The sequence below is a fragment of the Giraffa tippelskirchi genome, chromosome 9, assembly GCF_054371585.1.
Source record: "Giraffa tippelskirchi isolate mGirTip1 chromosome 9, T2T-mGirTip1v1.2.pri, whole genome shotgun sequence".
Taxonomy (NCBI): Eukaryota; Metazoa; Chordata; class Mammalia; order Artiodactyla; family Giraffidae; genus Giraffa; species Giraffa tippelskirchi.
This window is the reverse complement of record NC_137283.1, coordinates 161,309,025-161,332,532: the sequence shown is the minus strand read 5'-3', so window position 1 is coordinate 161,332,532 and position 23,508 is coordinate 161,309,025. Positions and strand designations below refer to the sequence as shown.

The following is a 23,508-nucleotide window of genomic DNA, read 5'->3' as shown; positions in this document are numbered from 1 at the left end:
CAATTTGAATATATTTTATTAGCTTCGCTGTACCTGCTTCTCTTTCTGGCTGGTTGTGTCATTCTGATGAGAAGACCCAAGTTCTGGGCTAGTCTTTCTTTAATAATAGTTATCTACTAATTATACGTTATCTATTAGGTTAATGGTTATCTATTGATTAACAATTAACTAATAATGCCTTCTTAATTAATAAGACCACTGGGGCCTTCCCCAGTGGCTCAGTGGGTAAGGCACAAGAGATGCAGGTTCAATCCCTGGGTTGGGAGGATCCCCTGGAGGAGGAAATGACAACCCACTCCAGCATTCTTGCCTGGGAAATGCCATGGACAGAGGAGCCTGGTGGGCTACAGTACCAAAGCAAAGAATTGGACATGACAAAGTGACTTAGCACAATAAGGACCTGCTGTGCAGCACAGGGAGGAGGAAATGGCAGTCCACTGCAGTGTTCTTGCCTAGGGAATCCTGTGGACAGAGGAGCCTGGTGGGCTGCTGTTTATAGGGTCGCACAGGGTTGGACACGACTAACGTGTCTTAGCATGCATGCATGCATTGGAGAAGGAAATGGCAACCCACTCCAGTATTCTTCCCTGGAGAATCCCAGGGACAGAGGAGCCTGGTGGGCTGCTGTCTACTGGGTCGCGCAGAGTCGGACACGACTGAAGCGACTTAGCAGCAGCAGCAGCACAGAGAACTCTACTCAGTAGTCTGTAATGGCCCATATGGGAAAAGAATCTAAAAAAGAGGGCATATATGTGTATGTATAAATGATTCACCTTGCTGTATAGCAGAAACGGACGCAACAGTGTAAATCAACTATACTTCAGTAAAAATTCTAAAAAAAATACAGTGAAGTCACTGTAAAGAATGCAAACTCCCCTCCCCAAGCTTCTTCTGATAGTCTTTTCTTTCCCTTTCCTTCTTCCAAAATTAAGTCCTCTTACAGTCTTTATCTGGGCTGCCTTCCTTACAGGGTTGAGTTTGTCCTTGTGCTTTGCAATTAGAGTGATCCACCTCCCTCACCAGACTACAAGCTTCCTGAAGGCAGGGACTCTGTTTCATTCCTCCTGGACTTCTCCTTGGCCCACATCATGCCCAGAATGCTGTCTGGAGCACGGTGGGCACTCAGCAACTGCTTTCTCAATCAGGTACAAATTTTTATTCTTGATATTTTAATATATTTTTAATACTCTTATTTTACTTCGATTTTCTTATGTATGATATGCATGTACTGTACTTATTAAGTTTTTTTTAGCAAAAGTTAATTGTTAATTATTTAAGGTGAGATGTCTATAGATTAAGTCAAATTATCCGAGTAATATTATAGTCTCATTTATTTTTCTTTGAGCTCAATAATTGGTAACTTTGTCTATGGCATGCTGATATTACTTCAACTCTATGCAGTTTTTCAAAAGTAACATTTAAAGTTTAGAGTCAATTCTCTTAATTACTTGGGATGCATGCAGTCTGGACCTAGTAATTTATAAATGTTAACATTCACAAGTGTGTCCTTATTTATCTGATGTCAATATCTGTTTTTGCAGAGTGCACATTCTTAGTGGTTAAAGTTTTTCTCTCTAGGACAGACTGGGCAAACGCCTCAGCAATTTTAGGACTGCTGTTAATTCTACTCCTTCTTCATTATTTGTGAACTTGCAAAAGATGGTGCTTATAGAAGTTTTGTTTTTGTTTTTTTTGGTGAAGAACTTTTGTTCAGACTTTCTCTTTATTGACATACAGTCCATCTCTTACACCCTGGCAGCATACTCAGTCTTGTGATGGGTGGTGCCCATCTCTAAACCTAAATTTGCCTTTCTCAAAAATGGGGATAATGATGAACCTTGCCTCTTAGCGATGTTGTAAGAATTAAATCAAATAATCCAGATGAGCCCTTAGGATGGTATCTGGCATTTGGTTAATAGTTCATTTTAACTATTACTGTTAAGACTGAGAAGGAAATGACCAAAGAAGAGTGGATTTGGGGGAGAAATAAAGACTTGTGTGTTGGAGGTTTCGAGTCACCTGTTTAGATATTCAGATCCGTATAGTGAGTGGGCAGGTATTCATACAAATTGAAAGGGTGGTTAGGGTTGCACATATAAATCTTGGGCTCAATCATCTGTATACAAAATGATTGAAAACTATGTACTAGAACAGGGCTTCTCAATAGACAGGCACAGCTGCTGCTTGGTGCCATAAGGCTCTGTGGTGGACGGCTGTCGTGTGCTATGTAGGATGTTGATAGCAGCTTTTCTGCCCTTGACCCACCGGATGCCTACAGCATGCCCCCTGGCGTGACAAAGCGTCTCCAGACGTCTGCCAAGGGACCCCTGCAGGCATAGGTGCTTCAAGAGTGAAGCTGGAAAAGAGATGGCCTGAGGCCTGAGCCGTGTGGCCCCGCAGGGGCAGGAGGAACCACAATGGAGCCCTGGGGAGTGACCGGTGAGCTGGGAGGGACACCGGGAGCCTGTAGTCCCAGAACCCAAGAGGCCTGCATCAAGGGGAGCGGACATGATTGTTTGTCACTGAGAGTTTGAGTGAGCTGAGGACAAGGGACTGACTTTCTGGCAAGATGGAGGCTCTCTTAACGTGGCGAAGGGAGCAGAGAGGCACTGGTGGGCTGTGGAAGGACGGGGGTCAGGAGCTGAGGAAGTGGGTCCAGAAAGGGTGGGCAACCTATGAAGGAGCTTTGTCGTCGAGAAAAACAAAAACTGTGAAAAACATAAAAGAACGTGGGAGTAACAAGGGATTTTTTTAAAACGTGGCAAACGCAGTAGAAAATGGAATCCTAGAAATAAAATTCTTGGGTAGGTGAGAGGGCATGAGTTTCAGTACAGCTTGAAGGGCTGGCTTTCGATAATCGCACAGAGTTCTGTGTCTGCTGTAAGAGGAAGGAGCGCAGGACAGGCGGTACTGGCGCAGGTAACTGAACAATATATATACACATACTTATGTATTTGTTAGTCATTCAGATGTGTCTGACCCTGCAACCCCATGGACTGTAGCCCGCCAGGCCTCTCTGCTCCTGGAATTCTGCAGGCAAGGATACTGGAGTGGGTAGACATTCCCTTCTCCAGAAGACCTTTCCAACCTAGGGATTGAACCCACGACTCCTGCATTGCAGGCAAATTCTTTACCATCTGAGTCACTAGGGAAGCCACATATATTCTTTCTGGTGGGAAGGGGTGGTAGTCCTCGTGACACATTCTTAGGAACAAAGGAAAGGATGAGCAATGAAACAGTTGCTTAAGATGGTGCAAATATGACTTCCCCAGGAATATGTGGAAAGCATGTTGCCTACGTGAGCTGTACAGTTGTGGAATTATAGCAGTTTTGATCTATGATCGGGCTTCTGCCTGCACGCAGGCCTCCTTGTACGGACTCTGATATCCTGATATCCACGTAGATCAGCCCACGGCCTCCTGCTGGTTTCCTACTATTTTAGGGCTGGCTGGCTGCTGCTGCTGTTGTCGTTTAGTTGCTAAGTTGTGTCTGACTTTTTTGCGATCCAATGGACTGCAGCCCACCAGACTCCTCTGTCCATGGGATTTCCCAGGCAAAAATACTGGAGTAGGTTTCCATTTCCTAGTCCAGGGGATCTTCTCAACCCAGGGACTGAACTTGCATCTTCTGCATTGGTAGGCGGGTTATCACTGAGCCATCTGGGAGGTCCTGCACCCGCTGTGGGTGGATTTCCAGAGTTTGAGCTGCCACTCGGGGCTCGGAGCTTGTTTACCCTTTCTTTCTGGCATTATACCTAGACCCAAAGGGTTGCACCCCTAACTTCCCCAGGGATGGTTAGACGTCACTCCATGAGCTCACCCTATACCACCAAGCTCCATGACTGTCCGTTCACACTTGTGTCCTGAGCCCTGTTTTTTTAGGGCTCAAAGCTAATTTTGAATGAAATTGGGAAGATTCATTTGCACAGTTGTGTTAGTGGAATGCTAGTGGATATTTCAAAGCTCCTCATGGGGAACCAAATTCTATAGGTGCAGCAAATAGAAATGATCATTGTTTTTATATGGATTGTTGAAGGATTTAATTAAACAAGGAAAAGCTGAAAGCAAGTCGATTGAATATTGTAAAGTTGCAGTGCTGTTTAATAACAGCAGAACCTTAAATAATAGGTGGTTTTGTACTTGGACGATGGTGTCCTAAGTAAAATTGACTAAAATAAATTGGACTGCAGAAGGGGGCAAATATAGTAATGGTGCCAGTCCTGAGTCTCAGATTATTATAAAGTATTACTATGTGTGTGCACATGTACATGTATGTGCGTGTGCCCATGTGAGAGTGCATACTTTTGTGTGTGTGCACGTGTGCTGGGGAGAATGGAGAATGTGTAGATGATGTTTATGGAGGACTCTTTGAAGCAGTCAGATTCAACTTTGATTTTCTCAAACAGTCAGGCTCTAATTTGCATTTTAGGTTTTTTTTTATACTTCTCATCTAGCTCAGCTCTACGTGAATGACGGCATCTCTAAGCATTTATAAATATTTCCCTAAAAACTTTGCCTTGGGTTTCTGTTCCTCTTCACTCTCGTCCCCTTTTTTCTTGATGGCAGTCTCGTGAATCTGACGGTCCCACGGTCCTCTGATGCCCCGTCCGCGATCAGGTTCTGGTCCGGGGTCGTCTGCTTCAGTTTCCTCGATGATATGAAGCCCGCTCTCCTGTGTCCTCTCTCCCACGGGGAGGAGACGCTCCTCTGCTCCTCCAAAGCTCAGGTCCACATCATCTGTAGTGTCCCCTTCCTTTTGTGCAAACAGTGAGGAAACTGGCTCCAGCACTTTTTATAAGAGCCAGTCTGCAGCCAGGGTCTCCTCACTGAACATTTTCTCTTCATTTCTTTGTTTTCCTTGGGTGACTGCATTCATCAACAGAGCCATGCAGGTGGCCATCTTTCCAGCTCAAATCTCTCAGAAATATCCCTAAGAAATGCATTCTGCTTGTGTAGTGGCTGTTTCCACCTTGACGTTCCATAAGCATCATCTACGCAACATGTCTAAAACTGAAATCATCATATTGCCCTTAAATTTTCTCCTTCTGAATTCAGCTCTAGGTTAATGTCACTGATATCTACCTAGCCAAGGAAAATGGAATCTACCTAAATAGGCCCCAGATGAGACAGAAAGCTATTATTATAATACTATTATAAAATACTAACAGCATTTATAATATTATGCTATATGCTATGCTAAGTCGCGTCAGTCGTGTCCGACTCTGTGCGACCCCATAGACGGCAGCCCACCAGGCTCCCCCGTCCCTGGGATTCTCCAGGCAAGAGTACTGGAGTGGGTTGCCATTTCCTTCTCCAATTTATAATATTAGTATAGCATAATATTTTAATATATAAGATATAGTATATAGTATAGTATTATATAGTTATATATATTATATTATAATTAATATTATATATTATAATGTATTATGTTATACATTATAATATATAATACAATACTATACTATATTATATATTATAATTAATAATACAATATATACTATATGATATATAGGTTATATATAATATATATTATATACAATAGTATAGTATTATACTAGTATAGTATAATATTAGTATTAGTATAGTATAATAGTATTATTATTATAAAAAATATTAGTATAGTATAGTATATAGTATAGTAGTAGTATATAGTATAGTATAATATTAGTATTAGTATAGTACAATAGTATTATTATTATAAAAAGTATTACAATAACAAAAAATAAAGTTATTAAAGCTATTAATAAATTACCTTTAGAAATGTGCCAACTCAGGTTGCTTTAGAAGTTAATTCAACTTCCCATGGAACTACTATTTCCCTACTTCACCCTATTTAAACTCTGTTAAAAGAAAAAAACTTCCACAATCCTTTTGTTAAATGATGATAGTATATGCTGATGTCAAAAATTGATAGAAATAGCTCTAAATTAGATAATTATTCAAAATATTACAAAACCTTAAAGTAATTAATGAAGATATTTAGCAGACAGTGTGTTAAAAAAATACACTACAGCTAAGCAGCACTTTTCCCCTAAAGATATGAGTGGATCAATAAAAAAATTAAAAGTGGGTTAAATTAGTTTATAGTAGAATGTTAAAGGTTAAAGGAGGGGAATAGTATAAATTATAGAGGAAATAACAAAGAGGAATTTTGAAAACATCAGCATCCACGTCTGATGTAAAAACCTGTTGGCAAGCTTTGAATTGATAGTTTTTTTCTCAAGCCAGAATTCAGTTTAAAGATAAATCACTAAAAATATCCTACTAAAAATCTGAAGAGCCAATTCATTGGAAAAGACCCTGATGCTGGGAAAGGTTGAAGGCAATTGGATGGCATCACCAAATCAATGGACGTGAGTTTGAGCAAACTCAAGGAGATAATGAAGGATAGGGAAGCCTGGCGTGCTGCAGTCCACGGGGTTGCAAAGAGTTGAACACAACTTAGTGACTGAACAACAAAAATCTGAAACAAGACAAAAATGTTTACCATTGCCACAACTGTTTAAAACTGTTATTGAAATAGTAGCCAATGTTAAATAAGAGAAATAAATAAAGACTATAAATATCAGAAGAGTTATTGCTACTCTCTGCAGATTTTATGATTAATAACCTGAAAATACAAAGCAAATCACCCCCAAACTATTATAAATAATTCCATCAGATTACAAATATGTTGATACACACAACAACTAGGTAAAAATAATTATCAATGAGAAAATACTGTAAAAAAACATAAGGAAGCAAGTCATTTATGCAGCAAAGCAAATGAAATTGAACAAAAGAACTGAACAAAATAGAGAAAACATCTATGAATAATTTAAGTGAGAACTTAAAATTATATAAAGAAAATTTTAAAACTCTATGGAAGGACTTAAAAGGAAGGCTTGACAATATAATATTCTAAGTATAACAAGTCTAATAGACATGTCCTATAAGTTTAATGTGACTTGTTCTGGGGAGCCAGAAAATCTGTTTTTTTTTTAATAAGAAAAAAATAAGGAAAAACAAGCATGTGAGAATAGCCTAGCAAAATCTTCAAGGGTTAGGGACTACAGATTAGCTTCACAAAATAGTAAAGCTTGACCTCAGAAGACTGTCCAAGATGGGGAAAAAAATGGAAACAGTGATAGACTTTATTTTCCTGGGCTCCAAAATCACTACAGATGGTGACTACAGCCATGAAATTAAAAGATTGCTGCTCCTTGGAAGAAAAGCTATAAAAAACCTAGATATCACTTTGCCAACAAAGGTCCATCTAGTCAAAGCTATGGCTTTTCCAGTAATCAGGTATGGATTGAGAGTTGGACCATAAAGAAGGTTGAGCGCTGAAGAATTGATGCTTTCAAACTGTGGTGCTGCAGAAGACTCCTTGAGTCCCTTGGACTGCAAGGAGATCAAACCAGTCTATCCTAAAGGAAATCAACCCTGAATATTCATTGGAAGGACTGATGCTGAAGTTGAAGCTCAAATACTTTGGCCACCTGATGTGAAGAGCTGACTCACTGGAAAAGATCCTGATGCTGGGAAAGACTGAAGGCAGAAGAGAGTGATAGACGATGAGATGGTTGGATGGCATCATCAACTTAATGGACATGAGTTTGAGCAAACTCCAGGAGACAGTGAAGGACAGGGAAGCCTGGTGGGCTGCAGTCCATGGGGTCACAAAGAGTTGGACACAACTGAGTGACTGAACAACAAGAAGGGTGTTCACTAGCCACATGTGACTTTTGAAATATAAATTAATTAAAATACAAAAAACTCCACTCCTCAGGAAATGGCACCCCACTCCAGTATTCTTGCCTGGAAAATCGCATGGACAGAGGAGCCTGGTGGGCTACAGTCCATGGGGTCGCCAAGAGTTGGACACGACTGAGTGACTTCACTTTCATTTTCTTTCACTTTCAGTTACATAAGCCACTTTTCAAGGACTCAGTGTGATGAGTCACTACTGTATTGGACAGAGCAAAGAGAGGATAGTGCTCTATTAAACATATTCTTAAGCTGTAATAATGAAAACAGGTTGTTACTCAAGAGGTGACAGTTAAAAAAAGATCTGAGTCCAAAATTAGATCCGAATAATTTGAAATTTATAGGTTGTGATAAAGGCTGTGTTTCAAAGGTGAAGAAAAGAAAGGCTAATTTTTTTTATATATATGATGTTGGGCCAACTGACTTATCATTTGAGAAAACACCCAGCTGGGCCTTCACCTCTTTGTTCTCACCCATATACATTCCAGGCAGAACAAAGATTTAAAATGTAAAAGCTAAACTAAGCAAACCCTCTTAATGTTCTAAAAAAGGATGAGTGAATTCACCTATAAACATGAAGTGTGGATATTTGCAATGTGCATAACTGACGAAGGGCTAATTTCCTTAATTTACAAAAAGCTCATACCTATCAGTAAGAGACAACCAGAACAACTTGAAACAATGAGTGAAAGGGGGCTCTGTAGGTAAATACACATGGCCAGCAATCATATGAAGAGATACTCCGCTCCAGTCACCACGAAAGAAACCACCCCCTCCCAAACATTTTAGTGTGCCTTCCTAAACAAGGACACACCCCCTCCCAAGTATTTTAGTGTGCCTTCCTAAACAAGGACATTCTCCTACATAAATAACCACAACAAAGCACGGAGCTCAGGAAACTAACACTGATGCATTAATACCGTCCAATCCTCAACTCCCTCCACATGTTTCCAGTTGTCCCAGTGACATTCTTCATTAACAAATGATCTAATCCTGAATCACATGTTGGGTTTAATTGTGATGTCGGGTTTAATTGTGATGTCTCCTCATTTTCCTTTAGCCTGGAACGGTTCTGCAGTTTTCCTTGACTTTCATGCCCTTGACATTTGTAAAGATTACAGAACAGCTATTTGGTAAAATGCTCCTCAATTTGGCTTTGTCTAACATTTCCTAATGATTAGACTCAGACTTTACACTTTGGCAGGGCTGTCCCATTGCCTTCTATCAGGTGGCATAAGACTGGCTTGCCCCTTGCTGATCATGTTAACTCTGATTAAGGGGTTGCCTGCCAGCCATCTCCGTGGTCAACTTACTCTTCTTCCTTTGCCATCGATGGCATATTGTGGGGACATTCTGTGAGATTATGTAACTGTACAGCTCCCTGTCACACTTTCATTCATGTACTTGTGTATATTAGTGTAGATTCATTAATTCCTAATTGTTTCACTGGGCTGTACCTCATTTCACTACTATTATTTACTTTGATTCTCTGTTTGTCCCCAGGTTGGGAAGTGGGGGCCCTTTCAAGCCCCCAGGTTGGGAAGTGGGGGCCCTTTCAAGCGGGTATCTGAGTCTCTTGCACACGTTCTGTTTTTCCTTAAGCCCTTTTTTCTCTTTCTTTCTCTCTCCTCTCCCTCCCTCTCTTCCTCTCCCCCTCCTTCTCTCTTCTCTTTCTTAGTTTGCTCATTTCATTAGTCACCCGCACTTTCCTTGCCTTAGTCCTGGAATCAGCCATTACTAGAGGAGCGTTGCTTCCTTTTGTGGGGAGAACAGTATTTAAAACCCCAAATGTAGGTGCTGGTTGTGCTCGCTGTTTTGGGGGTGCTGCTACTCCCAGGCCTCTCAGTCAACAGTGCTATAGGTTCACACACACACAGCCACAGCCACGTTTATTCCTGGATTCATCTTTATGTGTCAGTGTATTGAAAAATCTGAGTTCACACCTGCATCTCTACGTCTAATCCAACGGCACATGGAATATTCTAACTGCCTTCCTTTCCATTTTTTTGCAGCTTCCTCTGTTCCCATTACCCTTTTTGTGTTTCCTTACTTGATCTCCCCCTGCATGTAGCCAGGCCCCACTGCCTCTCCTGCTGTGCACCCCGCTTGCACTTTGGCATGGTCGCCCTTCTTGTCACTGTGTCCCAGCCCCCTTTGCGGGGCCGTTGGCTTTGTTTCCCACCACGCAGATGTCCCTCCCGCCCTTTTCAGCTCTGACACCTCTCTCTGGACCACGGTGCCTCCTAGGGCAGCAGCATGCTGACCATGCTGGGTCCTGCCTGGTGGCTGGGAGGGAATTGCTGGAAGGGGAGATACTCTCATCCTGTGTCTCCTGTTTGCTCATCTTCCTAGTTCCCAGCAGATCTTCCTGGGACTGCAAAACCAAGAGGCTCAACCATTTCAGCTGCTCATACACAGTAACTGTTTTATGGGGTGAAGGAACTAGGAAGCCATCTTTTATTGTAATATTATAGCCATATATTTTATTTTTTATGGGCGTATAGCTGCTTTACAATGTTGGGTTTGTTTCTGCTGTACAGCAAGGTAAATCAGCCTCATGTATACATATATCCCCTCTTCCTTGGGTTTCCTTCCCATTTAGGTCACCATGGAGCAATGAGTAGAGTTCCCTGTGCTATAGCGTCAGTTCTCATTAGTTATCTATTTTATTAATATACAGAATAGTGTATATATGCCAGTCCCAATCTCCACATCCATCTCACTCCCCCTGCCCCCCCAGTAGCCATTAGATATCCATTTTAAACAGAATGTTTTCATGAGTTATATTATGTACAATTGATTTAAATACTATCCTGAAAATCATGGCAAATTTCTCTTGTCCAAAGACTTTTCTTCTTTAGTTCCATTATATAAGCATAATGCTTAAGTTATGAAAAAACTCAGTCAAATATGGTAAAGGTCTAAATTCTTACGAATGACAGTTACTTATGTATGTAAGCTTTACATTTCTGTGTTACTGGTGGATAGGGTAAGGAAAAACAGTTTGAGCGCCATGATAAGTCTTTTTTTTCTTTTTAATTAGTTTATTTATCTATTTTTAACTTTACAATATTAAAACAAGGTTTAGCTTGACCCCAAGTGTCTGTTCATTTCATCTATAAAATGGACTCTACTATGTGGAAAGCATTACTGAAACCAAGCATTAATGTTTTCATTAAACCAACGATAGGACAGTACACAGGACTATGGAACATTCCTGTAAGAGGTGAGCTGGGCGCCCAATTTACACAGAAATATTAAAGAATTACCGCACTGCCTGGAGAAGAATTTCCAACTCTGTTACAAAAAGGTCAGCTTTAAGTGTTGCTGTCATAAGGGATTTTTTTTTTTTTTTTTTAAGAGAGAAAGATCTGTGATTAGAACCTGTTGAGCAAGCCTAAGAGAAAAAATTTAGTATCATCAAATAAGGCTCCAGTGAAGTAATAAAGACTTTTATTAAGTCAGTGTTATTTGAACGAAGACATTTTTACACTGTAAGCAACTTTAGGGCTGTTTATAATCTAATTCGGAGAAGGCAATGGCAACCCACTCCAGTACTCTTGCCTGGAAAATCCCATGGATGGAGGAGCCTGGTAGGCTACAGTGCATGGGGTCTTGAAGAGTCGGACACGACTGAGCGACTTCACTTTCACGTTTCCCTTTCATGCACTGGAGAAGGAAATGGCAACTCACTCCAGTGTTCTTGCCTGGAGAATCCCAGGGACGGGGAGCCTGGTGGGCTGCCGTCTGTGGGGTCACACAGAGTCGGACACGACTGAAGCGACTTAGCAGCAGCAGCAGCAGCACAGTCTAATTAGATGAGCATGGAACTGCCCAAGTCAGAAGAGGTGAGTGGATCAGATCTGGACTCCTGAAATGAAATAGCTTCCCCCCCAAACATGGTTCACTGACTTAAACAGCTGTTGCTTCTTATGTAATATGTTCTATATTTGGCATTATTCTAAAGAGGAAACTCCTTTTTAAAAATTCATGGTTATGCCCCCAGTACAACAAACTGGGTGCACCATAAACTGATATTTTATACTCAGCATAAGTAAAGGGAACAGATACATATTTCACTGAGAGTCTACTCCTAGCTTGAATCCAGTCATTTAACGGGTACTTTTAATATGTATTAACCAGTGTTATCCCCTCAACATACCTCTGCAGTAGATTTCATCCATGAGTTGCCAAGGGGGGAACTAAGCTTTAAAGTTGGCTGCTGTCAGCCTTCAGAAATGAACACACGCAATAGGGGGCCAGACCTTCCAAGGTCATGTCTCAGGCTCCTGCGGTCTCTGCTTTATTTTTGGTGGAGATATTTTTACTGAGGACTCTCCAATGGATAGGTTTCATTCTCAGGTTCAACAGTGGTTGTAGACCACTGAGTACTTGACATTATATTACATTGTAGAAAGATATTTCACATAATAGAATGAATGGGGCTTTGGTAGAAAAATATCTAAACTTCTTCAATAGTTCTTCTGTGGACATTTGAGAAGAAATATATACGTGTAAATATACATGTAAATATATATGTAAACATTTGAGAAGAAATATATATATATATGCAGAGTATATCATGAGAAATGCTGGACTGGATGAAGCACAAGCTGGAATCAAGATTGCTGGGAGAAATATCAATAACCTCAGATATGCAGATGACACCACCCTTATGGCAGAAAGCAAAGAAGAACTAAAGAGCCTCTTGATGAAAGTGAAAGAGGAGAGTGGAAAAGTTGGCTTAAAACTCAACATTCAGAAAACCAAGATCATGGTATCTGGTTCCATCACTTCATGTCAAGTAGATGGGGAAACAGTGGAAACAGTGACAGACTTTATTTATTTGGGCTTCAAAATCACTGCAGATGGTGACTACAGCCATGAAATTAAAAGAAGCTTGCTCCTTGGAAGAAAAGTTATGACCAACCTAGACAGCGTATTAAAAAGCAGAGACATCACTTTGCCAACAAAGGTCTGTCTAGTCAAAGCTATGGTTTTTCCAGTAGTCATGTGTGTGTGTGAGAGTTGGACTGTGAAGAAAGCTGAGCGTGGAAGAATTGATGCTTTTGAACTGTGGTGTTGGAGAAGACTCTTGAGAGTCCCTTGGACTGCAAGGAGATCCAACCAGTCCATCCTAAAGGAGATCAGTCCTGAATATTCATTGGAAGGACTGATGCTGAAGCTGAAACTCCAATACTTTGGCCCCCTGATACGAAGAACTGACTAATTGGAAAAGACCCTGATGCTGGGAAAGATTGAAGGCAGGAGGAGTAGGGGACGACAGAGGATGAGATGGTTGGATGGCATCACCGACTCAATGGACATGAGTTTGAGTAAGCTTCGGGAGTTGGTGATGGACAGGGAGGCCTGGTGTGCTGCAGTCCATGGGGTTGCAAAGAGTCGGACATGACTGAGCGACTGAACTGAACTGATATATGTGTCCCAGATTAAGTCCATTAAGAGCAGAAAATTAATACATTATATAGGTCTTCATTTATAGTCTCATCATAATTGTCTGTTTACTCATGACTGTTCTGTTATCTTTAACAGTATTTTTTTTAAGTATGGAAGAATAAGATATGACTCTCACCCAAATGTCAAACACATTTCACAATGGGGACATTGCCAACAGTTACATTAATAAAGCATCTAGTCGCAAATAGATCCCCCAACAGGAACAATTTGATGTTCTTCAAGAATTTTAGATGGTTTGACTCAAGGACTGCATGCATTGGTTGTGGAATGGAGTGTTGATTTTAATAGACTGTCTTAGACTTGGTTTACTGCTGAGTCGCAGTGGATTTTCAAAAAAACAACGAATGTGAAATTTGTGTTTGTGGATTTTAGACATAAAATAGGAAATCAACCCTGAATATTCATTGGAAGGACTGATGCTGAAGCTGAAGCTCCAACACTTTGGCCACCTGATGCGAAGAGCTGACTCATTTGAAAAGACCCTGATGCTGGGAAAGATTGAGGGCAGGAGGAGAAGGGAGCAACAGAGGATGAGATGGTTGGATGGTATCACCGACTCAATGGACATGAGTTTGAGCAAACTCCGGGAGACAGTGAAGGACAGGGAAGCCTGGCGTGCTGCAGTCCATGGGGTTGCAAAGAGTCAGACACGACTTAGTGACTGAACAACAATTTTGGACATAAACAGCCTAAACAGATTTCAGTTGTTAATTCAAAACATGATATTTCCTTCGTGTCATACGCTTCATATCAAGTTATAGTTTAAATGTATTGGAAACTTGTTCAATTATTAACTAAGCTTATGCATGCTTATTTCACACATTATGAAAAAAATCAATATGAAGGAAATTACAAAAACTCTGTAAAGTCATAATATTCCTTTAGAATAAACATCATGTCGTATTTGTCTCATTTTGTGCTATCCTCAGCTGTGAAATTAGGTAATCCCTCCACCATAACCTGTCAATATTAACAATAATTTGTTGTTTGTACCATTCAATCTCTACTATATAACCAAGCACTCACTGTAGTTTCTTTTTTTTTTTTTATTATAGATTTAGGAATTGATTAATGAAATACAAAATGCTAGGTCAACTTACAACTACTTTCAACCTTACCCAACCAAAATCCATCTTCTGGTTCCCCTCAAAGTTCCACTTTCACAGTGAGGTGATTGTCACATCAAGACTGTTTAGATCTACTCAAGCTGCTCTTTATTAAGGCTACCGAGAAATTTGGATGATAAGATGCTCTGTTTCAGGGCCACTCATCACATTTGCTGATAAATGCTAACAATAGTTCTCTGTGTACTTCCTCTGCTAAATTCACCCAACTCCTTGTCAACAGGGAAAGGTGTCAGAAAAATGTGCCTAATATTGCTCACAACCTTATTTAGTAAATGAATTTGAGTGCGAGGCTATAGATTACTTTGACTTGTGCTTCTATTTGTAGCTACTCACAAGTACAGCTTGCCTAGCTGCCAATAGTAGATCTTCTTTTAAAGGAAGTCTAGTATGAAGGGGAAAACTGTAACATATTAGGAGAAAAATAACCTCTCACATTAGCTAAGGTGCTTTTCTGCTTACTAATCTAACAGTAGACACATATTTTTAACAGAAAGGTGATGTTTTTCTTTTTCTCCTATTAATACTAGCATAGTAACATCAGTTCTAAGAGATGCTAGTTCACACAGCGTGAGGTGGATATTTATATTAATGAAATAGATGTTTAGAACTGTTCCTTTCTCCAAATTAGTTCACATCTTATTGACACACACACACACATATACATCTTAGATTTTAAGTAATATTTTAGTATTCTTTTTGGGAGTCTAAGTCAAAAAGATGAAATCTAAGAGTATGATCAGCCTAAGCAGCTTAAAAGTCAACAGCATGCCAAAATTAGGTAAATAAAATTATGATTTGTTTGTTTTTTGACACACATTACTTAATATATAAGAAGATCCTAATTTTTAACATAATCTAACATTTGTTTATTTTTATATTTTGAAGCCAAGTTTATTTTTTATATAAACAGATAATTGTAAAAATTTGCTTATTTTTGGTTTCCCAATCTTTTTATTTTTAAATTTTTACTTTATACAGAGTAGAGTGGATTTACAGTGTTGTGATAGTTTCAGGTGTACAGTAAAGGGATTTAGCTATACGTATACATATGTCTATTCTTTGTCAGATTCTTGTCTGATGTAGGCTGTTACAGAGGACTAAGTAGAGTGCCCTGTGCTATACAGCGTGTCCTTATTGATTATCTGTTCTATACAGAGTAGTATGTAGACGCTAATCCCTAACTCCTATCCTGCCCCCTCCCCTGCCTTTCCTGATAACCTTAAGTTTGTTGTCTAAGTCTGTGAGTCCGTTTCTGTTTTTTAAATAATTTCATTTGTCTCATTTTATAGATTCTACATATAAGTGATATCATGTGATAATTGTTTTTCTAACTTGTTTTTTTTTTAAAAAGAACCATTTAGCTTCAGTTTTGATCTCTGCTGTTTTATTTCTTAAATATATTCACGGTGGTAAACTACCCTTGTCACTACTGCCTTCATCCTGTCTTATGGAATGGACTATATTATGTCTTAGGAAAAGAAAAAGAAAAGCTCATAAATAGCCCATGAATAAAGTTATTTCAATTCTTTAGGGTATTTGCTTAATTTAGTAAACAAAACAGGAATAAACCTTGGACTACGTTATACAATATAAGCTAGCTTACTCACAGGATAACACCAGTTTAACCACGTTGGAATTCAGATGGGCTATTAAGTTATGCGCGTGTAGACAGAGGCAATATGTTAGACGACTGGAGGGGAAGGGAAGCCCCACCGACAGTCTGTGGCCCCGAACAGGCCACCTCCATATGCTCTCCAGCGCCTGACAGCTTTGCGGCCCAGCCCCACCTCCTCCTCGGTGACATCCATATGCTGTCCACAGATTGAGAGCTTGCCTTTTCTAAGACAGTCAAGTCTCACTTGGCGGTCTGCTGCACTGAATATTTGTGAACAGTGATTCATAATTGTGTTGCAAAGATAAGACTATGGATGCTTCAAAGACAGAGTTATGGATCCTGACAGTCTTACATTTTAACTTTATAGAAAAATTAGTTGCATGCATTTTAATCCAACATAAAAATGGCTCAGGCTCCCAATTAAGTAGTGGGTAGTCAGAAAATAAGAAAAAATATATAACTGGGCTTCTGTGTTATTGTTTCAATGTGTAAACAGAAGGGAGTTGAATTGAGTGGAAATGTCAGATATACAATGAGCAAAAATGTGAGCAAAGGATTTTTTTTTCCCCTGAATAATTGTCATTGATTTTAGTGTTTCTTGAGCTTTATTCACATGTTGCAAATTTTAGACCTTACACATCCATTTCTTTGCTCATTGAACATTGTCTGTTTTTATATTTTTTGGAACCCTGGGCGTCTCCTCTTTCATCTGGCAAAAAAAATTAGGCAGTGGTCATCATTTTCATTTTGGCTGAGAGATTAACCACATTCTAACTTATAAATAAAAGGATGAGAGCACAGCATATTTTTAAAAATGAAAGTCTGCTTCCTTAGTGGGAGATAAATACTATTTGGACAATAGATTATAGGAAATGTGTGCTCTTATGTTGGTAAAATTTTTTTCATTTAAAGAAATTTCTCACTTTCTACAAAGCTTTTTTTTTTTTTTAAGCCATTCAGATCGTCAATATGTTGCTAATATTTCGTTTATGAAAGAGAAAAAATCCTGGAGAAACATTCAACACAATGCAAACTGAGCAGACAGTAAACTGAAAATATATTATGACATTAGTTTAAAAAAGAGTGTGACACTTTACAAATCAGAAATAACAAAAGCAGATATTAGCAGCTTCTCTCAATGTAACTTCCTAAGTTGAGAATTTATTTCTTTCTCTCTATAGGAATTGAACCAGATCTGGATTGGAAGTTACTTGTGACATAACTTTCCGGAAAATTTGCATGTGCATACATGTGTGTGCTAATTCACTTTAGTCGAGTTCGACTCTTTGCGACCCCATAGACTGTAGCCCGCCAGGCTCCTCTGTCCTGGGATTCTCCAGGCAGGAATACTGGAGTGGGTTGCCATCCCCTTCCCCAGGGGATCTCCCCGACCTGGGGGTTGAACCTGCATCTCTCTGTTTTTTAAAAAAATATATTCATTTTTAATTGATTGATGATTGCTTTACAATACTGGTTTGATTTCTGTCATACATCAACATGCATTAACCACAGGTGGACATGTGTCCCCCCCGTCGTGAACCTCCCTCCCGCCTCCCGCCATTCCCACCTCTCTAGGTTTATTGCAGAGTCCAGTTTGAGTTCCCGGAGCCACACAGCGATCTCCCACTGGCTGGCTGTTCACATATGGCAGTGTATGTCTCCACGCCAGCCTCTCCATTCATCTCACCCCTCCTCTTCTCCGCCACCCTTGTCCCTAAGTCTGTTCTCTATGTCTGTGTCTCCCGAACCCATGTCTCTTATGTCTCCTGCAGTGGCAGGCAGGCTCTTTACCACTAGCACCACCTGGAAAATTTAAGGGACAACAAAACCATAACTTTTTCCTTTGGTGTATTCCCCCCCTTACATACCCCTCCAAGGGTCTGGAAAAACACTGCCTTCTCCTTATAGGTGCCTCCTCTGTATAAAGCCTTCTGTCTCTGTTTTCTCTCCTCCTGTGTGGCATGTTAATAGCCTTTTATTAATACTTTCCTCCTTTTTAGCTCCTGACAGCCCACCAGTGTTTGGCTGTAGGGCCTCCCTGTTATCCCAGTATCTCCCAGTTTCTAGCTGTTCCCTGTATCACCGCCCCAGGTTCCTAGTGTCCCACATGAGACCGGTGCGGGTAAGGAAGAGAGGTGTGGCACACAGATGGGGTATGTCTTCTCTGTCAAAATTTTCACCTACACAGACACACACATTCAGAAAAACATTAATCCAAGGGGAAAAGCTGAGAGTTTCTGTGTCAATATATATAATCTTAGGCTTCCCGCAGGCTTCCCTGGTGGCTCAGATGGTAAAGAATCTGACTGCAATGCAGGAGACCCGGGTTCGATCCCTGGGTCAGGAAGATCCCCTGGGGAAGGGAATGACAACCCACTCCGGTGTTCTTGCCTGGAGAATTCCATGGATAGAAGAGCCTGGTGGGCTACAGTCCATGGGGTTGCAAAGAGTCGGACATGAGTGAGTGACTGACACTTCAGCTTCCCAGGTGGCTCAGTGGTCAAGAATCTACCTGCCAATGCAGAAGATGCAGGAGACTCGGATTCGATCCCTGGGTCAGGAAGATCCCTTGGAGAAAGAAATGGCAATCCACTCCAGTATTCTTGCCTGGGAAATCCACGGACAGAGGAGCCGGGCGAGCTACAGTCCAAAGGGTTGCAAAAGAGTCGGCCACAACTGAGCAACTAAACAACAACGTATAGTGTTAGAGAAGACTGAATGCTATAATGCAAAGGTGGCTCAGGATTTATCATAAAAGAACTTGCAACCTCAATAATCTGTCAACTACCTATTACAATATATAAATACTTTTAGAGGAAAATTATCTTGAGGCCAACCTGATGTTAACCATCCTTTCTCAAAGATTTTTACAAATACGTGCAAACACAGTTATGGTCTGTGCTCCCAAGTGCCTATGGATGAAGCCACACGCACACACACACACACACACACACACACACACACACACAAAACCACCCTTTAGGGATGAGAAACTCCCAAAGCTATCACAGAATTCAAATCAGATATTGCTCCACAATTTTTGTTCGTTTAAGACTTCATCATCATTTTTCTTAGAAATCACTATTTAGCATGGACACAGACACTTACTTTTAACTATTTGCAAATGCAATCTATCTTCACCTTACAGGGAACTAATTAAAATAAGATCAAACCTCACTCAGGTATGAAACAAGACCATCCCTGCACCCCAGGGTGGCAGGTGAGCGATGCAGGGGGCGGGCATCCCACCATTCACCAGGAAGAGCTCTTCCCTGCAGCGCCCTCCAGGGAACGTCTCGTCACTGTATCTTCAAAACAACTCATCTTATGAAGCTGCAGCCCGGTGTTTGCGTACTGCCTGTGGCCCTTTCTGATGAGTTGGTGGTGACACGTGTATATTAGTGATCCTGGAGTCTGCCACGCTCATCTAACAGACCCAGAAGGGGCAGAACCAACTTTTCCTTTAGGCCCTGAACGTGCAACGGACACTGAAACACTTGTCACACGAGCTAATGAACTGAAGGAGGAAAAGCACCAACCGAGGACCCCGGGCAAGCAAACCTTCCTTCCCCGTCAAACCGAAGCTTCAGAGAAGACGCACTGGATCCACAGCGAGGGTGTTCCCTGCATCTCAGATTGTGTGCATCGCCCGGTTTTCAGCGGGTGACAACCATAGGTCAGCAGGCACGAGGGTTGGAGGCGGACCGGGAATGACGACGACCCACCCATCGGGGCTGTCAGTCACGGCAAACGACTCTCAGAGGGCGCTTCTCCCCGTGGGCACCCCGAGAGGTTGTGCCCCCCAAACTCCTCCTTTTGGAGCTCTCGCTCCACACCCCATGAAAAGACTAGAGATGAAAAGGTGCCCGTGGATTGAACTCGCAAGGTCGGATTTGGTCTGTTTCCCACTCCCTTCAGGATTCTTGTTTCACAAGCCCAGATGAGAGGACTCACTGAGGCCCAGATAATCTGGCCTTTTCTCAATTATTCTTGAGATTTAGGCAAAGTTGCATATTTGCATTTCATGTTTTCGGCGTGAATTGCTCCAGTTGCAGGCAGGGTGTCAAGCCAGGCTTCACTTTGCTAGAAGCCTCTGTAGGCTCAGCGGCCTCCTCACTTCAGTATGAAAACCGTCGTCACAACTACTTCTCTTCCAACTCTGAGAATGGGAAATTCTGAAAATTTGACAGTTGGTGGCAATTTATGTAATTTGGCCTATTACTGCTGGCAGAACGTGACAAAACATAAGAATGAAACTCAGAATCTATAATACACATACACACACACACATATATGAAAGTGTTAGTCATTCAGTCGTGTCCGACTCTTTGTGACCCCATAGACTATACAGTTCCTGGAACTCTCCAGGCCAGAATACTCAAGTGGGTAGCTTTTCCCTTCTCCAGGGGATCTTCCCAACCCAGAGATCGAACCCAGGTCTCCCGCATTGCAGGCAGATTCTTTACCAGCTGAGCCATCAGGGGAAGCCCAAGGACCTGTAGCTGGCAGTAAATATTTGTTGAGCTGAACGGGGGACAGGAGATGGACAAGAAAGGAGTCAGTGAGATGAGTGGTCTGATCCCACTGCAGGCTCCAAGGTCAAGGGGAGAACCTTCCCACATGGCTGGACCTCCCGCCAGGCTCCCACCGAGGGCCCAGGGGAGGTTCCACTCCACTGTAACCTCTACGGTTCCATTTCTTAAAGAGGTTGGCACATAAATGAATGCCTGTGGACCACGAGGCTAAGAAAGACCTAGTTGTGAAACTATTGGTAGTTTAGATTTCCTGACTCCTTTCAAAATTTATATGTACTATTGTGTGCATGGACTCTAACGAAGTGGAAAAGGAGTTTGTGAAAAACACTTTTTGTCAATTAAAAGTTTTCACTAATTTTATTAAAGTATTCATTTTCTACCCCCTAAGGCTGCTTTAAAAGTATTTTCCCATACATTTCTGTCCCTTTAACTATCCTTATAATTGTTTTCCAGATGATAAGGGAAGAAAGAATAAATATCATTTATGGAAAAGTCATTCTCTACAGAACATTTGAAAGCCTGCTCACAGGAGGGTTAGAAATGTTTGGCGTGAACCCAGTGGAGGGGAAACCGTGGAAGGGTGGGGCCCACTTTCTGCTCATCCTGCAGGGGCCCTGGCTTCAGGGAGCAGGCACTGGGCTCGTTCCGGGTGTCAGGACGCTCACGAGAGCAGGTGAAGCAGGGCGTCCCAGTTCAGTGACATGTAAGAACAGGGTGACGGCCTGTCCCAGGTTTAGCCGTGAACAGCCCGTGTCCTGGGAAACTTTTTAGTCCCAAGCAAACTGGGATGGTGAGCCACCCTATGCAAGAGTTATTCAGAACAGGGATCAAAACAGAATGTTAAAGCCATAGAGGTTTTCAGCAATCATTGATTTACCCATTATTATTATTATCTCACTTGGAGCATTGGAAGGTTAGAATTTGACCTTGCTTAGAGAAAGGGCTCTCGCTGCAGTTCTATCAATACATCTGGAATGCTGCTCAGGAAATTCAATCCTTCTTCCTCTCCTATTCAGGGCTGTGTGTTGTTCGGAAAGTATGCGTGAACTTGGAAGTATGTGGCACGTGCCCACGTTCATACCCTCGGCGTTTCGAGTCCAAGGTCAATGCTGTTTGCCTCAGAGTGAGGTCAGGCGAGTGTTATAGATCACGGGATCGCACGTCTCGTGGACGCGGGGATAGGTGTGTGCGTGAGTGCTGCGGGTCGCATCCTGGGACGGCCTCTGCCCCAGTGTCTGTTTTGCTCTGAGAAACCCCCTTCTCAGGTGATGCCAGAGGTTCCAGGGAGCTAGCAGGCCCAGGACTTTTCCTTTACCATATTGGAAAAAAAATTAGGTGTCTCATTTTTTTTTTCCATTTTTTAAAAATAAAAACTACATGTAGACTCAGAACTGGAAACAAATGAAGGTGAGTACAGAATTCCTCTGGCTCTTAGTCTATATCGAAGCAAATCTCTTCCCTTTCTGCTCTTGCAAGCACCACCATCTCTGATAACATTTCAGTATTAAAAATGACCACTGTCATTTTCCGTTATTTAATGGCCAAATGTTTTGTGTCCTTAGGCAAGTTTCTCAGAAAGATGCACTTACTATGATGCCACTTAATGAGAATTGGAATGCACAGGCATTACTATCTACAGGACCATAGCAGGGCTTCCCTGGTGGCTCAGATGGTAAAATATCTGCCTGCAGTGCAGGAGACCCAGGTTCGATCCCTGGGTCAGAAAGATCCCCTGGATAAGGGAACGGCAACTCACTCCAGTATTCCTGCCTGGAGAATTCCCATGGACAGAGGAGCCTGGCGGGCTACACTCCATGGGGTCTCAAAGAGTTGGACACGGCCGAAGTGACTTAGTGTGCACACACCCACTCCAGTATTATGGCCTGGAGAATTCCACGGACCGAGGCTCTTGGCAGGCTACACTCCATGGGGTCGCAAAGAGTCGGACACAACTGAGTGACTGAGCACACACGAGAATATAGTGAGATAGATCCCTATGACCTCTAATCCATATGTATCCCCAAACGTATCATACATGTGTGTATAAATGTATCTATACATCTGTGTGTGTGAACATACGTATATCCTGATGAACGTACATGCCACTTAACAAGCTCAAGAATCACCTGTGACGGTGATCAGCTCGGAGCAAGAGAGGAGATGGGTTCTGAGAGCAGTTCAGACGAGCTGACTCACGCACTCTTCCGGCCACGCTCTCTGTGCCCCTGCCCCCACACACCTCTTCCCCAGGATGGTAGTGGGTACCAGTGAGGCCCCAGCCTTGACAGGCCTGGTGAGTCCTTCCAGGGCACACTGCTTGGGCCTGAACCTCGGACCTGCCCTATCACTCTATGCAACCACGACTTGGATCTTTATTCGCTCGATGCCTCAGTTTCCCTATCATTTCCTTTATCAGACTGTTATAAACACCATTTCTTTTATATGATTGCTATAAACCCTTATTTCCTTTATAAGGTTGCTATAAACACTTACAGCGCTGCTTTTCACTTAGAACGCGGCTGACACAAATTCTTCGGCTGAAGGTTAGAATCGCTGGTTCCGACTGCCAGGACCAGACTGTAATTTAGTTGAAGGCAGGAAACCTCTCAATAGTCTTAATTCTTCAAGCGCTCAGAACCAAGTGCGTTTAACACTGTTGGGGTGCATTTATTTATTCCTTCAACCCAAGGTTATTAAGCCCTTGTTACCACCAGACAGTGTAGCAGATGCTGGGACTCCCCGAGTGAGCCAGGCACACACAATTCCAGCAGTAAAATGATAAGGAACGTGGATGCTGGTGCCACATTGCCCTGATGTGAATCCTGGCTCCAGTTCCCACTGTGTGACCTTGGATAAGTTACTTAACATCTCTGTGCCTTACTTTCATTGTTTGTAAAGTGAGGACAACTATGCCATCCACTTCACAGAGCTGTGAGAATTACTCAATAAATAGTATAAATACACTTTAAAAGAGGAAGGGAGCTCACAGCAAGTGCCTGGCG

The 23,508-nt window shown here is 41.8% G+C and overlaps 1 protein-coding gene and 1 long non-coding RNA gene across 9 annotated transcripts in view; one reads left to right on the top strand and one right to left on the bottom strand.

Moving 5' to 3' along the window:
• PACRG (parkin coregulated) overlaps positions 1-23,508 on the bottom strand; it is a 523,593-nt gene that overhangs the window by 96,714 nt on the left and 403,371 nt on the right. The window lies entirely within an intron of this gene.
• Positions 1-23,508, top strand: part of LOC145519745 (uncharacterized) — a 41,509-nt gene that overhangs the window by 8,233 nt on the left and 9,768 nt on the right. Inside the window, exon 2 of the long non-coding RNA XR_014063861.1 lies at positions 971-1,145. This is a non-coding gene — a long non-coding RNA (uncharacterized LOC145519745). The remainder of the gene's footprint in view (positions 1-970; positions 1,146-23,508) is intronic.